This window comes from Ovis aries, chromosome 3 (genome assembly GCF_016772045.2).
Source record: "Ovis aries strain OAR_USU_Benz2616 breed Rambouillet chromosome 3, ARS-UI_Ramb_v3.0, whole genome shotgun sequence".
Taxonomy (NCBI): domain Eukaryota; kingdom Metazoa; phylum Chordata; class Mammalia; order Artiodactyla; family Bovidae; genus Ovis; species Ovis aries.
This window is the reverse complement of record NC_056056.1, coordinates 142,167,031-142,183,240: the sequence shown is the minus strand read 5'-3', so window position 1 is coordinate 142,183,240 and position 16,210 is coordinate 142,167,031. Positions and strand designations below refer to the sequence as shown.

Here is a 16,210-nt window from a genome sequence, read left to right as displayed (position 1 = left end):
CAGGCAAGAATACTGGAGTGGGTTGCCATTCCCTTCTCCAGGGTATCTTCCCAACCCAAGACCTGAACTCATGTCTCTTGTGCCCCCTGCATTGGTAGGTGGATTCTTTTACCACTGCACCACCTGCACACTGGAATTTAAATTTCATATAATTTTGAACATATTGGAATATTATCATTCTTATTTTCAAAAATAATTTAAAAATGTAAAGCCATTTCAGCTCATTTGTTGTTCACTCGCTAAGCTGTGTCTGACTCTCTGCAACCACATGAACTGCAGCACACCAGGCTTTCTTGTCCTTCACTGTTTCACTGACTTTGCTCAAACACATGTCCATTGAGTCAGTGGTGCTATCCAACCATCTCATCCTTTGCTGCCTCCTTCTCCTCCTGCCCTCAATCTTTCCTAGCATCAGGGTCTTTGAGCTGGCTCTTCTCATCAGATGACCATGATATTGGAGTTTCTGTCTCAGCATCAGTCCTTCCAATAAATATTCAGTGTTGATTTCCTTTAGGATTGACTGGGGTTTTATATCCTTGCTGTCCAAAGTATTTTCAAGATCTTTTCCCGCACCACAGTTAGAAAGCACCATTTTTTCAGCACTCAGCCTTCTTTATTGACCAACTCTCAACATCCATACATGACTACTTGACTATACAGACTTTTGTCAGCAAGGTGATGTCTCTGCTTTTTAATATGCTGTCTAGGTTTGTCATAGCTGTTCTTCCAAGGTGCAAGCATCTTTTAATTTTGTGGCTGTAGTCACCATCCACAGTGATTATGGAGCCCAAGAAAATTAAATCTTTCCCCCATCTATTTGCCATGAAGTGATGGGACTGGATGCCATGATTTGTTTTTTGAATGTTGAGTTTTAACCCAGCTTTTCATTCTCCTCTTTCACCTTCATCAATAGGCTCTTTCATTACTCTTCACTTTCTGCCATTAAAGTTGTATCAGCTACATATCTGAGGTTGTTGATATTTCTCACAGCAATCCTGATTCCAGCTTGTGCTTCATGCATCCTGGCATTTCACATGATGTACTCTGCATATAAGTTAAATAAGCAGGGTGACAACATACAGCCTTGATGTACTCCTTTCCCAATTTTGAGCCAGTCCATTGTTCCATGTCTGATTCTACGTGTTGCTTCTTGACCTGCATACAGATTTCTCAGGAAGCAAGTAAGGTGGTCTAGTAGTCCCATCTCTTTAAGAATTTTCCACAGTTTGTTGTGATCCACACAGTCAAAGGCTTTGGTGTAGTCAATGAAGCAGGTTTTTTTTTTTTTTTTTTTTTTTTAATTCCCTTCATAGTTGAACAAAAAAAGGCAGTGAGGACCACAGAGGGCATGGTTCCAATATGGCAGCAGTGATGGATGTGGACACCCCAAGTGGCACCACGGACAACATGGGCAAGAAGAGCTTTGAAGTGAAACAAGTGGAATGCAGTAGCTTTTGGGGCCTGGAATATTGTGGCTGATGACCATGCCGTCTGTGGGAACCACATTATGATTGTTCCATAAAATGTTGAGCTAACCAGGTATCTGCAACTTCTGAAGAGTGCACTGTTGCATCGGGAATCTGGGACCATGATTTCATTTCCACTGCTTCTCCTGCTGTCTCAAAACATGGTAGGTGTGTCCACTGGATGGCAGAGAGTGGGAATTCCAAAAATATGGGCACTAGAAAAGAATTCTTGCAAGTTCAATTGTTTCATTATTCATTTAATGATTCATCCTGTGCATGCTGTCACTTCAGTCATGTCTAATTCTTTGAGACCCTATTGACCATAGCCTGTGAGGCTTTTCTGTTCATTGGATTCGCCAGGCAAGAATACTGGAGTGAGTGGCCATGCCCTCCTCCAGGGCAGCTTCCCAACCCAGGGATGGAACCTGAGTCTCCTAAGTCTCCTGCCTTGGTTGGCGGGTTCTTTACTATTAGCACTACCTGGACTGTTCCTTAATTACAAAACAGATAGAATTCTGTGTTTGTGTTTGTCTTTTCAGTCTGCTCTTCCTGCAGCCATATTATATGCTGTGTCAAATGAAATTCAGTTCATATCTATTTGCTATATCTTGTATTTGGAAAAGTGAACATAAATAAAAAGTCCCCTGTTCCTAGGTTGGAAAGCCAGCTTTTGAAAGAGAGATGTTTTTTCATTAGAGCCAGAGCAGAATTGTCCTATGAGCACATTGCTTGTTACAAGGAAGCCTGGTTACTGATGGCAGTCTTGGCAAGTCCCCTCTCTGCTCCAAGGTTTCCTCCTATAAAAAGCAGCTTCTAAGAGCTAAATGACATCAGGTGGACGCAGAAAGAGGTTTTATAAACTATAAAGCCACCGTAAAATGTGAACATTTGTATGACGTGTTGCTTTCTCTTCTTAGTTTGAAAAAGTAAATTTGGAAAAAAAATTAATATGTAATCTTGGCTAGCTAAGAGCAATTCATGAACTTAAGTTGAGAATTGATATCATTTAAAGTGAATTAATGGGAGAATACAAGTTTCCTTCCCCAATGCCACTCTTTGCAATTTCTTTACAATGTCTTGCCCATAGCAGGAATCACTCTTTCTAAAACTGATTCACTATAGTCATTAACTGAGAAAGTACAGTTTATTGTACTGTCTCTCAAAGTATTGGGGCTTCCTGCTTAGCTCAGTTGGTAAAGAATCTTCCTGCAATGCTGGGGACCTGGGCTCGATTCCTGGGTCAGGAAGATCCTCTGGAGAAGGAAATGGCTACCCACTCCAGTATTCATGCCTGGAGAATCTCGGGCCTGGCAGAGGAGCCTGACAGGCTACCGTCCATAGGGTCACAAGGGTCAGACACGACTTAGCACTCTTTCTTTCTTTCTCAAAGCATGGTCTGAGGACTCTTCGGTACCTGAAACCCTTTCAGAAGGTTCATGAAATTTCTTTTCCAACTGCCTGGCTGTGTGAGGTCCACTTTTCCTTATATTTCTACCGAAACATGTTCAAATGAAGCTGACAAGACAGCCCATCTGTCTTCTATTAAGTCAGATATAAAAGGCAAAAATGCCACTCTTCTAATGATTTATTTTTTGTTTTTAAAAAGTTACTTTTAATAAAAATATGTTGAAAAAACCCCAGCAATATTTGGCCTGTGGCCTGTTGTTTTCTACTTTTATTCTAGGCCTTTGCAGGCCTCCACTGCAGGATGCTATGTGGACTATGCCTAGAATTAGACTACCTCACTTCTGCTCACATTCCATTAGCTAGATCTCAATTATCTGAGCATACCTAACTGTAAGGGACACTCGGAAATGTAGAAAGGGAATGTGCATTTTGCTGAACATTAGTATTTTCACCTTTGCTTGCTTTTTCTGGTAACCAAATTTTCATCCTCTCCCAGTTTCCCACATACAGATAATGTATGTGGGATCTAGATAAGGTATGTCCTCTATAACTTGTCAGGTGCAGTTTGTCATAGACTTGTCACTATGTACTTAGTGTCCATCCTTAGTGTTCACCAAAAAGAGTAGTTCCATTTGGAAAGGTGAAACAAGGAGACACAGCCATTACCCAGCAGGGGTGGTCCAGATGGGCAAGTGTTGTGAAGGCTCCTAACCCAGAGAGCAGGGGAAGATCTTTGATTCTTCTCCAGTCAGCTGTCTGGAAGGAATTCTTTTGTGCATTGTGCTCTGTGCCCCCTGACTCTATCCTGGGGAATTTTCTTCCTCATTTCTTCTCCTCATTGTCACATCTGAAGTGGGCTGTGCCTTCCTTGGGGGTGCAGAGTTTTGTTAGCCCACTGTCTGTTGTTCAGTTGCCCAGTCATGTCTGACTCTTTGTGATCCCATGGACTACAGCATGGCAGGCCTCCCTGTCCCCCACCATCCCCCAAAGTTTGCCCAAGTTCATGTCCATTGCATTGGTGATGCCATCCAGACTTCTCATCCTCTGATGCCCTCTTCTCCTCCTGCCCTCAATCTTTACCAGCATCAGGGACTTTTCCAATGAGTCAGCTGTTTTCATCAGATGACCAAAATACTGGAGCTTCAGCTCAAGCATCAGTCTTCCAATGAATATTCAGAATTGACTTCCCTTAACATTGACTGGTTTGATCTCCTTGCTGTCCAAGGGACTCTCAGGAGTTTCTCCAGCACCACAGTTTGAAGACATAATTATCTGGTGCTCCACCTTCTTTATGGTTCAGCTCTCACAAATGTACATGACCACTGTGAAGACAATTGGCAAAGTCTCTGCTTTTCAACACACTGTCTAGGTTTGTCATCACTTTCCTGCCAAGAAACAATCATCTTCTAATTTCATGGCTTCAGTCACCATCCGCAGGGATTTTACAGCCCAAGAAGAGGAAATCTGTCACTACTTCCACCTTTTCCCTTTCTATTTGTCATGAAGTAAAGGGGCTGGTGGAGAAGGAAATGGCAACCCACTCCAGTATTCTTGCCTGGAGAATCCCAGGGACGGGGGAGCCTGGTGGGCTGCCGTCTATGGGGTCACACAGAGTCGGACACGACTGAAGCGACTTAGCAACAGCAGCAGCAGCAGTAAAGGGGCTGGATGTCATGATCTTAGGTTTGTTTTTTTTGTTTTTTTTTTTTGTGTGTGTGTGTGTGTTTTGTTTTTTTTTAATATTTAGCTTTGAGCTGGCTTTTTTACTCTTCTCCTACACCCTCATCAAGAGGTTCTTTAATTCTTCTTTGCTTTCTGCCATTAGAGTGGTATCATCTACATATCTGAGGTTGTTGATGTTTCTCCCAGCTATCTTGATTCCAGCTTGTAGCTCAAACAGCCCAGCATTTCTCATGATGTACTCATCATATAGGTTAAACAGGGTGACAGCAGACAGCCCTGTCATTCTCCTTTCTCAATCTTGAACCAATCAGTTGTTCCACACAGGGTTCTAACTGTTGCTTCTTGACCCGTATATAGGTTTCTCAGGAGACAGGTAAGATGTTCTGGTATTCCCATCTCTTTAAGAGCTTTCCAAAGGTTGTTATGATCCACACAGTCAAAGGCTTTAGCGTAGTTCATAAAACAGAGGTAGATGTTTTTCTGGAATTCCCTAGATTTCTCTATGATCCAGCGAACATTGGCAATTTGATCTCTAGTTCTTCCTTTTCTAAACCCAGCTTGGACATCTGGAAATTCTTGGTTCACCTAATGTTGAAGACTAGCATGCAAGATTTTAAGCAAGACCTTATTAGCATGGGAGATGAGTACCATCATCCTATGGTTGGCATGTTCTTTAGCACTACCCTTCTTGGGAACTGGGATGAGAATTGATCTTTTCCAGTGTCCTGTGGCTACTGCTGGGTTTTCCAGATTTGATGACATATTGAATGGCATATGCATCATCCTTTAGGGTTTTAAATAGTTCTGCTGGAATTCCATCACATCAACTAGCTTTATTAACAGCAGCACTTTCTAAGGCCCACTTGACTTCACTCTCCAGAATGTCTGGCTCTGAGTGACTGACCACACCATCACAGCCATCTGATCCATTAAGATCTTTCTGTACAGTTCTTCCATGTATTCTTTCCATCTCTTCTTGATCTCTTCAGCGTCTACTAGATCTCTACTGCTTCTGTCTTTTATTGTGCCCATCTTTGGGTGTAATGTTCCCTTAACAGTTCCAATTTTCCTGAAGAGACCTCTAGTCATTCCTCTTCTGTTGTTTTCTTCTAGTTTTATATACTGTTCATTGAAGAAAGCCTTCTTGTCTCTCTGTGTTGTTCTTTGAAACTTTGTGTTTAGTTGGATATATCTTTCCATTTCTTCCTTGCTTTTCCCTTCTCGTCTCTCTCCAGCTATTTGTAAAACCTCCCCAGATAACCTCTTTGCCTTCTTGCTTTTCTTTTTCTTTGGGATGGTTTTGTTTGCTGTCTCCTGCACAGTATTTTGGACCTCTCTCCATAGTTCTTCAGGCACACGGTTAACTAGATCTAACCCCTTGAATCTATTTGCTACCTCCACTGCATATTCATAGGGGATTTGATTTAATTTGTACAATGCTGATAAAGAATCTGCTTGCAATGCAGGAGACCTCAGTTCGATCCCTGGATTGAGAAGATCCCTTGGAGAAGGGAAAGGCTACCCACTGGCCTGGAGAATTCCATGTACTGTATAGTCCATGGGGTCACAAATAGTTGGACACAACTGAGTGACTTTCACTTTGCTGGCCTAGTGGTTTTCCCTGCTTTCTTTAGTTTAAGCCTGAATTTTTATATGAGAAACTGATGATCTGAGCCACAGTCACCTCCTGGTCTTGTTTTTGCTGACTGTACACAGCTTCTCCATCTCCGGCTACAAAGAATGTAATCAATTTGATTTCAGTATTGATCATTTGGTGACGTACGTGTATAAAGTTGTTTCTTGTGTTGTGGGAAAAGTGTATGTTGTATGACCAGTGCATTCTCTTGGCAGAATACAGTTAGAGTCTATCCTGTGGGAGATTCTTCCTTATCTCCTCTTCATTGGCACATCTGAAATGGGCTATTCCTTCCTTGGGGCTGCAGAGTTTTGTCAGCCCGCTGTCTATCAAATGATTGTTTTATGTTGTTTAATTACAAGCTCCCTTTGACCACCCATGTGGTTTCATGTGCCATGCAATTTCCTCATGACCAAAGTTTCAGGTCTATTTGCTAGCAATCAGTACCATGTGCCTGCTACCATACCCAAAGATGCTTTCCAGATATTGATCTCTAATCAGCTTGATTTTATTGCTTGTTCTCTCAAATTATTTTTTCTTAATTTAATGGTGGGCTAAAAATCATTATTAATATGTATGGTCTCTGGTGCAAGACTTAAGTCACTTTGATCAGTAGAAGTTTGGTTACTCAAAGCCTTTCTCAGTCACATCACTTAGTCTTTGGGCTCTAGAAACAAAGATATTCCCAACCCTTTGATGGCCCATATTTTTAGACTTTTTATAGTGCCTCTCATTTCCACTTATAATGTGGCCAGTTTTTCTTTTTTTCCTGAGCTCATTTCTTTCTTGTAAAGTGAAAGTGAAGTCACTCAGTCGTGTCCAACTCTTTGTGACCCCATGGACTGTAGCCTACCAGGCTCCTCCATCCATGGGATTCCACAGGCAAGAGTAGTGGAGGGGGTGGCCATTTCCTTCCCCAAGGGATCTTCCCAACCCAGGGATTGAACCCAGGTCTCCCGCATTGGAGGCAGATGCTTTAACCTCTGAGCCACCAGGGAAGCTCCCTTCTTTCTTGTAGTTCAGTTCAGCCCAGTTCAGTTCAGTCGTTCAGTCGTGTCATGGACTCTTTGCGACCCCATGAATTGCAGCACGCCAGGCCTCCCTGTCCATCACCATCTCCCGGATTTCACTCAAACTCAGGTCCATCGAGTTGTTGATGCCATCCAGCCATCTCATCCTCTGTTGTCTCCTTCTTCTCCTGCCCCCAATCCCTCCCAGCATAGGGCCTTTTCCAATGAGTCAACTCTTCGCATGACATGGCCAAAGTACTGGAGTTTCAGCTTTAGCGTCATTCCTTGCGAAGAACATCCAGGGCTGATCTCCTTTAGAATGGGCTGGTTAGATCTCCTTACAGTCCAAGGGACTCTCAAGAGTCTTCTCCAACACCACAGTTCAAAAGCATCAATTCTTCGGCGCTCAGCTTTCTTCACAGTCCAACACTCACATCCACACATGACCACTGGAAAAACCATAACCTTGACTAAATGCACCTTGTTGGCAAAGTAATGTCTCTGCTTTTGAATATGCTATCTAGGTTGGTCACAACTTTTCTTCCAAGGAGTAAGCGTCTTTTAATTTCATGCCTGCAGTCACCATCTGCAGTGATTTTGGAGCCCCCAAAAATAAAGTCTGACACTGTTTCCACTGTTTCCCCATCTATTTCCCATGAAGTGATGGGATCAGATGCCATGATCTTCATTTTCTGAATGTTGAGCTTTAAGCCAACTTTTTCACCCTCCTTTTTTACTTTCATCAAGAGGCTTTTGAGTTCCTCTTCACTTTCTGCCATAAGGGTGGTGTTATCTGCATATCTGAGGTTATTGATATTTCTCCCAGCAATCTTGATTCCAGCTTGTGTTTCTTCCAGTCCAGCATTTCTCATGATGTACTCTGCATATAAGTTAAATAAGCAGGGTGACAATAGACAGCCTTGATGTACTCCTTTTCCTATTTGGAACCAGTCTGTTGTTCCATGTCCAGTACTAACTGTTGCTTCCTGACCTGCATACAGATTTCTCAAGAGGCAGGTCAGGTGGTCTTGTATTCCCATCTCTTTCAGAATTTTCCACAGTTTATTATGATCCACTCAGTCAAAGGCTTTGGCATAGTCAATAAAGCAGAAATAGATGTTTTTCTGGAACTCTTGCTTTTCAATGATCCAGTGGATGTTGGTAATTTGATCTCTGGTTCCTCTGCTTTTTCTAAAACCAGCTTGAACACCTTGTAGTTCATGGTTCACGTATTGCTGAAGCCTGGCTTGGAGAATTTTGAGCATTACTTTACTAGCGTGTGAGATGAGTGCAATTGTGCAGTAGTTTGAGCATTCTTTTGCATAGCCTTTCTTTGGGATTGGAATGAAAACTGACCTTTTCCAGTCCTGTGGCCACTGCTGAGTTTTCCAGATTTGCTGGCATAATGAGTGCAGCACTTTCACAGCATCATCTTTCTGTGTTTGAAACAGCTCAACTGGAATTTCATCACCTCTACTAGCTTTGTTCATAGTGATGCTTTCTAAGGCCCACTTGACTTCACATTCTAAGATGTCTGGCTCTAGGTGAGTGATCACACCATCATGATTTTCTGGGTCATGAAGATCTTTTTTGTATAGTTCTTCTGTGTATTCTTGCCACCTCTTCTTAATACCTTCTGCTTCTGTTAGTTCCATACTATTTCTGTCCTTTATTGAGCCCATCTTTGCATGAAACATTCCTTTGGTATCTCTAATTTTCTTGAAGAGATCTCTAATCTTTCCCATTCTGTTGTTTTCCTCTATTTCTTTGCATTGATCGTTGAGGAAGGCTTTCTTATCTCTTCTTGCTATTCTTTGGAACTCTGTATTCAATGCTTATATCTTTCCATTTCTCCTTTGCTTTTCGCTTCTCTTCTTTTCACAGCTATTTGTAAGACCTTCCCAGTTAGCCATTTTGCTTTTTTGCATTTCTTTTCCATGGGGATGATCTTTATCCTTGTCTCCTGTACAATGTCACGAACCTCATTCCATAGTTCATCAGGCACTCTATCTATCAGATCTAGGCCCTTAAATCTATTTCTCACTTTTACTGTATAATCATAAGGGATTTGATTTAGGTCATACCTGAATGGTCTAGTGGTTTTCCCTACTTTCTTCAATTTAAATCTGAATTTAGCAATAAGGAATTCATGATCTGAGCCACAGTCAGCTCCCGGTCTCGTTTTTGCTGACTGTATAGAGCTTGTCCACATTTGGCTGCAAAGAATATAATCAATCTGACTTCAGTGTTGACCATCTCGATATCCATGTGTAGAGTCTTCTCTTGTGTTTTTGGAAGAGGGGTTTGCTATGACCAGTGCATTCTCTTGGCAAAATTCTATTAGCCTTTTCCCTGCTTCATTCCGTACTACAAGGCCATATTTGCCTGTTACTCCCAGCGTTTCTTGACTTCCTATGTTTGCATTCCAGTCCCTTATAATGAAAAGGACATCTTTTTGGGGTGTTAATTCTAAAAGGTCTTGAAGGTCTTCATAGAACCGTTCAACTTCAGCTTCTTCAGTGTTACTGGTTGGGGCATAGACTTGGATAACTGTGATATTGAATGGTTTGCCTTGGAAACAAACAGAGATCATTCTGTCGCTTTTGAGCTTGCATCTAAGTACTGCATTTCAGACTCTTTTGTTGACCACGATGGCTACTCCATTTCTTCTAAGGGATTCCTGCCCGCAGTAGTAGATATAATCGTCATCTGAGTTAAATTCACCCATTCCAGTCCATTCTAGTTCGCTGATTCCTAGAATGTCGATGTTCACTCTTGCCATCTCCTGTTTGACCACTTCCAATAACCTGCCAAATGTGGACAACACTAGTTTGTATCTACTAACATTGTTTTCTAACCTCTTTTCCTAGAGTTACAATTCAGTAAGCACAAGGTGTGCCTACCAAATTATTTTTGGTAACAGATTTTTGCAAATGTCTTTCCCATACCACAGTACTTTCCTGATTTTCAAACTGCTGACCACTTTCCTTCTATTTCCACCTGAAAATTTAAGTATTAGGCTAAGTGCAGTAGCAAACAGCATTAAAATCTCAATAGCTTAACAATTCAATATTTTTCTCATTCATATCAAAAGACAGTTTGGTGTTCCATTCAAGCAGTTTTCTGTGCAGTCATTCAGACTCTAGTCCTTGGGAGGGGATTTGAAAACTATGAAAAATTTTAAACTTAAAGATTCTGAGACGCTCCTACAAGGAATGAAACAGGAATTTAGGTACAAAAGAGGAACTTGTACATCTCAAGAAAACGTAAACCAAAACTTAGACCTAGATGAAAAGCAAGACTCACTAGATGCCACCTCCCAGAGAACTGGGCTAAAGGTCTTCAAATATCTCAGTTCTCCTAGGATGGATCAAGAAATTATAGTCAGCAGGGAGGCATACACAGGCCTCAGCTGTAGGATCTAGAAGGCAACAGAGAAAGGAAACTAAAGAGATGTTACATCTCACTCCAAAGAGTATCCCAGTGAGAGGGTAACAGGCAGAAAGGCCAGAGGTCCCCAAGTGGCAGGAGGAAATAAACTGCAAGTGGCAGATGTTGTTGTTGTTTTTTTTTTTTTCCCCACTCTCACAAAACTAAAAGAGGCTTTTTAAAATTCTGTGTTGAGGACACCTGGTTCTGCCTTGAGTAAACCAAATGTTTTTTTCTTATGTTAATGAAACTATGTATTTACTTTGGAATTTGCCTGTCTTCAAATGGTTCTGCCTAAGACTAACTTCTTTTCTTTTCTCAAACTTTGGGCTGATAATGGCTCAACAAACCAGTATCCCTGTCAATTGTTTTATGGCTAGGGGATGACACACTTTGTGCATTCCTATCTCAAAAGTGTATATTGTGGGAGAGGGGCCTGGTGAAACTCCCTCAGCCTTGATGTGTCTCTCTTATCTGATTAATAGCTTGCTAAAGGACATAAAACACCTTGCTAAAAACTAGCAAGGGGGCACTCTTTCTGTCCCCTTCTGATGTCTATGTTAGAAGTTTTCCTTATCTCTATTATACTTTAATAAAACTTTGCAACACAAAAAAGATTCAAGGAGTCAAGCCTCATCTCTGACCCTGGATCAAAATCCTCTCCTCCAGCGGTCACAAATTCTGGTGTAACACACAGCTCACAGCAGCAACTTTTCAATAGTATGACAAGTATGTTGACCAGGACCTGGGCAGACCTCGTGCTTTCAAAGTGGGAGTTTTCACCCTTTTCTTGTATAGTTCATCATTTGCATTGTAACCATGGAAGCTTGTTTAAACTTAGGAGTAATTTTCAATTTCTTTTATTCTTTTGGGACTTATTGGTAGGAAATGACAACCCAGTCCAGTATTTCTTGCCTGGAAAATTCTACAGACAGAGGAACCTGATGCACAGCCCATGGGGTCACAAAAAGTCAGACATGACTGAGCACACACACACATATATCAGTTATTTTAATCAGATTAATTGTGTATTCAGTCCTATGGTGAACCTGAACCTTCTTTGGTTTTCTTTCTTTTCTGAGTTAAAAAGTCACTAATCTCAGGGACTATATTATATAAATATAACCTATAAATAAAAGAATCTAATATTGACAACCTTATATATTAGATATTGTGGATATGACAATATTGTTAGAATACATTTCCATTTATTTAGAAAGTGAGCTTCGCCAAGATTCAGTTAGTAAATGACAGAGCAGGGATGTGAGCTCATGTCTAACTCATTCTTGATTTTTAACAACTTTCAGAATATTTAAGGGAATTTGGAGTAGCTAGTCTTGGGTGCTCCTTTAATAACACTAAGATGCAGGTATCTTTGAGGACATAGACTAAATAAGAGGTACCTGTAAAGGCTGGCACTTCCTTGAGTTGGGGTAATGGCTTAGGACCCTGTATTGATCCAGCTAGTTGGTGAGAGGGGCAGTTCAGAGAGGAGTGGGTAGGACTGGCCTGCAGTTGGCAACATTTTCTTAGAGTTTGTGTGAAGAATTTGTGTTCTTCATTTGTTCCAAATGAAGGGAAATTGTGATGCTATTTCTAGGGATCTCAAGAAATCTAAACTTATCCCTCTTACAATTTTGGTAATTAAAAATCAGGTTGTTCTGCAATGTCTCCCGAACTTTTCTGAAATGATGACCTGAAGCCTTTCTCTGCAGGGCTTGGCTGAATTAAAAGCCCTCACGGGACAACCCTGTGGTACAGCAGCCTCATTTCCAGAGGATCCAGGGTGAGACAGGGCTTCTCAGAGCCCTACTGAGCTAGATTTTGCAGCTGCCTGCAGGCTCTGAAGGAAGAATTTTGTGTTTGAATACTAATGTATGTCATAGGCTCAGGAAGAGAACTATAGAAAGTATGACATGTATCTGCTAACGGGGAAAGATTGACTCTCATTTGAGGGATCTGAATAAATGAATATCTCTTGGGAAGAAAATTCAACAGAATAATTGGCAGCAAACTAGTGGCTTTAGGCTGCAGTTAGAGGCTTTTTGTAAAGGATTTAGAAGTAAGATTCTTCTACCAGTCTCTTTGGCACTTGAGAATAATAATAAGTGTTAGAAAAAATACAGTTACTGCATACATACATTATGTTTGGTACTGTGCTAGACACTTATAAATAATCATTACATCCTCACAAAAGCCCTATGATGTAGGTGATATTGTTAATTCTATTTTGTAGGTGAACATCCTTAGGCTGTAAGGCCTACAGTAGACATCTGAGTCTGCTTCCCTGGGTTCCAAAGTGGTAGCTGCACTTAGCCCAGAGATTAGGAAAAATAAAATCACTTGTCTGTATGTGTCAAACTGGGAATGAAAATTGTAGGTGCTGGGTAAGGTTGGCTCTGTCCCCCATGATTGGTAAATCCTGAGAATCAGTCTCTGGAGCCCTGAGGTCTTAACATGTGTGACAGTAAGGTATTTAAAAATCTTTGGAAAGGTAGAAGCTTTTCTATGGATGTAGATGCTCAGCTTTAATTGATTTGAATGAATGGATTAGAGAGTTTGAGGCTAAGGGAACAGGGAGGCAAGTTCTACTGCAGTGAGCTATGTGTGTATTCAGCAAATGTGGTCTCTTTCACTTTGATTTTTACAATAATATTTTTGGAAAATTTTTTAAAAATTTATTGGAATGTAGTTGCTTTACAATGTTGTGTTAATTTATGCTGAATAACAAAATGAATCAGTTATGCAAATACATGAAAGTGAAAGTCGCTCAGTCATGATTGACTCCTTGTGGCCCAACGGACTACACAGTCCATGGAACTCTCCAGGCCAGAATACTGGAGTGGGTAGCCTTTCCCTTCTCCAGGGGATCTTCCCAACTCGGGATACAACCGAGGTCTCCTGCATTGCAGGTGGATCTTTACTAGCTGAGCCACCAGGGAAGCCCAAGAATACTGGAGCGGGTAGCCTATCCCTTCTCCAGCAGATCTTCCCGCCTCAAGAATATAACCGGGTCTCCTGCATTGCAAGCAGATTCTTTTCCAACTGAGCTTTCAGGGAAGCCCATACGAATACATAAATACTCTTTTTTTTTTTTCCTTCCCATTTCTGTCACTGCAGATCCCTGAGTAGAGCTTCCTGTGCTACGCAGCAGCTCCCATTAGTTCCTATAGATAGCAGTGGGCCTGCGTAGATCCCAATCTCCCAATTCATCCCACTCCCCCTTTCCCCTTGGTATTCATACATTTGTTCTCCATGTCTGAGTCTCTATTTCTGACTTGCAAATAAGATCCTGTATACCATTTTTCTAGATTCCACATATATATGTTACCATATATTTGTTTTTCTCTTTCTGACTACTTCACCTTATATGACAGTCTCTAGGTTTATCCAAGTCTCTGTAAATTGCACAATTTTGTTCCTTTTTATGGCTGAGTAAGCTTCCATTCTATATATGTACCGTATCTTCTTTATCCATTCTTCTGTTGGACATTTAGGTTGGTTCCATATCTTAACTATTGTAAATAGTACTGCAATGAACATTGGGGTACATGTATATTTTTGAATTATGGTTTTCTCTGGATATATGCCCAAGAGTAGGATCTCTGGGTCATATGGTAGTTCTATTTATAGTTGTTTAAAGAACCTCCATCCTGTTCTCCATAGTGGTTATAGCAGTTTACATCCCCACCAACAGTGTAAGAGGGTTCTGTGTTCTCCACACCCTCTCCAGCAATTTCACAATATTTATTTTTCCAAGTCAAGAAGATGGCGTATTTCTCCATCTGTTCGTGTCATCTTTGATTTCTTTCATCAGTGTTTTCTGAGTACAGGTCTTTTGTCCCTTTAGGTAGGTTTCAGTTCAGTTCAGTTCAGTCGCTCAGTCGTGTCTGACTCTTTGCGACCCCATGAATCGCAGCACGCCAGGCCTCCCTGTCCATCACCAACTCCCGGAGTTCACTCAGAGTCACGTCCATCAAGTCAGTGATGCCATCCAGCCATCTCATCCTCTGTCATCCCCTTCTCCTCTTGCCCCCAATCCCTCCCAGCATCAAAGTGTTCTCCAGTAAGTCAACTCTTTGCATGAGGTGGCCAAAGTACTGGAGTTTTACTTCTAGGTATTTAAATCTTTTTTTGTGTGATGGTTAATGGAATGGTTTCCTTAATTTCCTAGAAATTTCTAATTTTTCATTATTAGTGTATAGGAGTCCAAGAGATTTCTGTGTATTGATTTTTTAACCTGTAATTTTCCCAAATTTATTGATAAATTCTAGTAGTTCTGTGGTGGTTTCTTTAGGATTTTCTATGTATAGTATCAAGTTATCTACAAACAGTGAAAATTTTACTTCTTTTCCAATTTGGATTACTTTTATTTATTTTTCTTCTCTGGTTGCTGTGGTTAGGGCTTTTAAAACTATATCCAATAATAGTGGGGAAAGTTGACATCTTGTCTTCTTCCTGATCTCAGATAAAATGCTTTCCCTTTTTCCTCACTGAGAATAATGTTTGCTGTGGGTTTTTTGTATATGATATTTATTATGTTGAAGTAGTTTCCCTCCATGCCTACTTTCTGGAGAGTTTTTATCATAAATAGGTGTTGAATTTTATCAAAAGCTTTTTTTGCCTATATTGAGATACTCATAGGTTTTCTATGGTGCCTCGTTTCTATGGCAATCCAGGTCTCCTCCACAAGCATTCTGAGCTGCAGGTTGCCTCATTCCTGTCCCCTCAGGCTGTTTCCATCCAGCAGCAGTCATCTCCCCAGGCTTACTCTCCAACTCCCACATTCCGTTCCCAGTTCCTAGGCACATCGGTGGCACATATTTAAATATTTGCCTTTGGGGCTTTGGCTTCAAACCCATTTTTATTCAACTCTCTGGACTCCATGTGAGTTAGAACTTCTTTTCTTTCCCCTTAGTCTAAAATCTGGGTTAAAAGCCAGCTGGCTTTTAGACACACTCTGGTCCAAGAAGGAGATAAGAGCCCCCTGAATTCACCTCCTCCCATGGGAACACTAAATTTATTGCATAATAGCTGACTCATAGATCAATGGAACAAAACAGAGAGCTTACAAAGAAACCCATGGATATATGTTCAATTGATATGACAAGGGACCTAAGAATGTACCATGGGGAAATGATAGTCTCTAATAAATGATTTGGGGAAACCTGACAGCCACATGCAAAAGAATAAAACTGGACATCTATCTTATTGATGTTGTTTAGTTCCTAAGTTGGGTCTGATTCTTTTGCAACCCATGGACACTAGCCTGACAGGCTCCTCTGTCTATGGGATTTCCCAGGCAAGAATACTGGAGTGGGTAGCTATTTCCTTCTCCACCCTTATCTTATACATAAAAACCAACTCAAAATGGACTAAAGGTTTATATTTAAAACCTGAAATTGTAAAACTCCCAGAAAAACACAAAGGGCTAAGTTACTTGACCTTGGTCTTGGCAATGATTTTGGGGGGCTTGAAACCAACAGCAAAGGCAGTAAAAGGAAAAATAATGAAGTTAGGTCTCCTCAAACTAAAAAGCTTCTTTACTGCAAAGAAAACTACCAACAAAATGAAAAAGC

The 16,210-nt window shown here is 41.0% G+C and overlaps 1 pseudogene; it reads left to right on the top strand.

The window, feature by feature from the left end:
• The first annotated feature begins 1,226 nt into the window (after positions 1-1,226).
• On the top strand, positions 1,227-1,685 carry LOC105613432 (E3 ubiquitin-protein ligase RBX1-like; annotated as a pseudogene).
• The last annotated feature ends 14,525 nt before the right edge of the window (positions 1,686-16,210 follow it).